The sequence below is a fragment of the Rhagoletis zephyria genome, unplaced genomic scaffold, assembly GCF_001687245.7.
Source record: "Rhagoletis zephyria isolate East Lansing unplaced genomic scaffold, Rhagoletis_zephyria_1.1 Rzeph_scaffold_00045, whole genome shotgun sequence".
Lineage (NCBI taxonomy): Eukaryota > Metazoa > Arthropoda > Insecta > Diptera > Tephritidae > Rhagoletis > Rhagoletis zephyria.
This window is the reverse complement of record NW_016157129.1, coordinates 244,506-246,609: the sequence shown is the minus strand read 5'-3', so window position 1 is coordinate 246,609 and position 2,104 is coordinate 244,506.

Here is a 2,104-nt window from a genome sequence, read left to right as displayed (position 1 = left end):
ACAAAACGACTACCTTGATTGGACAATATTGTTAGTTGAATAAAATCATTGTTGAGCAAATACAAAAAATGCTTTGGTTGATACAAGTTTTCAATTAATTTTGTGAACTTACTGTACACTTGAATCAGCTAATCGTTTATTATTGGAAAAAAAGTTTCAATTTGACACAAATAAAAAATTACTCGATGGTTGTTGTGTTTACTTTCTTCTTTTATTTGCATATATTAAGCATAAAAAATACATACATATTTACATAAATAGTTACTAGTGTATATAATACATATGAATATGGTGGTAAGAATTTCGATCTTCCACTCAGCCATCGATATGTACACCCAGAAAAAGTTATAGTTATAATTACCAAGATTTGGTTACAGTGACCAAGTGGCATAGTTGGATATGGCGAAATAAATATCTAGTTCACGAAAGTCTGCAATTTACTTGAGACTTCTAGTTGGGACAAATGTATATTTGTTAATAATTACAAAACGACTACTTGATTGGACAATATTGTTAGTTAATACCAAATCATTGTTGAGCAATATACAAACAATGCTTGTATACAAGTTTTCTAATTACATTTTGTGAACTTGCTGTAGCACTTGAATCAGCTAATCGTTTATTAGTAGAAAAAAAGTTTCAATTTGACACAAATAAAAATTTACTCGATAGCGTTGTTGTGTTTACTTTCTTTTTTATTGCCTATATTAAGCAATAAAAAATACATACATATTTACATAAATAGTTACTAGTGTATATAATACATATGAATATGGTGGTAAGAATTTCGATCTTCCACTCAGCCATCGATATTTACACCCAGAAAAAAGTTTAGTTATAATTACCAAGATTTGGTTATAGTGACCAAGTGGCATAGTTGGATATGGCGAAATAAATATCTAGTTCACGAAAGTCTGCAATTTACTTGAGACTTCTAGTTGGGACAAATGAATATTTGTTAATAATTACAAAACGACTACCTTGATTGGACAATTTTGTTAGTTGAATAAAATCATTGTTGAGCAAATACAAACAATGCTTTGGTTGATACAAGTTTTCAATTAATTTTGTGAACTTACTGTACACTTGAATCAGCTAATCGTTTATTATTGGAAAAAAAGTTTCAATTTGACACAAATAAAAATTTACTCGATGGTTGTTGTGTTTACTTTCTTCTTTTATTTGCATATATTAAGCATAAAAAATACATTCATATTTACATAAATAGTTACTAGTGTATATAATACATATGAATATGGTGGTAAGAATTTCCTAAAAATAAACGATAAAACAGGAACAGTCGTGCGAATACCGAGGTCAATATCTGCTGCTAGGAGTGCTGGTTTAAGTATACTGCTTTCCTTTTTCCTTGGCTAAATAGAAACTTTCAAATTATAATTAACACGAATTATTTATCCACTGAGAAACCCCGGTTGGCATCAAACTTTATATTTTTAAATAACTATGCGCACACCAAAACAACTCGCGGCGATAGCAAAACTGAAACTGAGACAAACAAGTCTGGGCAAGTCATATCACACACTTTTCTTTCTCTATCTACCGCAGTGATCGACACGCCATAGCTAACTGAGCGCTCTGTGACCACATGCGTGTTTCACCTATATACGAACAGCGGTAGCGGAGCAATGATTTCCACGCACACAGTCTCATTCATTGAATCGTTTTTATGCAATGGTCGGCATAATGGCGCTCTTCGTAATGTGCTCAGAGAGCGTTCAGCATTCTTTAGGGGTGACTCACAAGCATGAATATGTTCCGATCTCAAACCAAATCGTGGTTGCCTCAACTAAGATTTGGTAACTATGACTAAACCATGTGTTGAAAGAAAGCTTATCTGCATTAGCAGAGCTTAATAGCATCCTTTTATGAACCATACGTTAAATTGAATGGAATTTGTAGAAATATGCTTCAAAGAAATATTTATTATTATTTACCAAACCTTTCAACTAAATTAACGATTTGGTACAACCTAGATGAATATTAGAAGCTTTAGTATATTAAGTTATAATTACCAACCCATGGAAATAGTTCCCAATCCTTGGTAACAGTTCCCAAATATTGTCAAAATTCGGAAACTAAATAT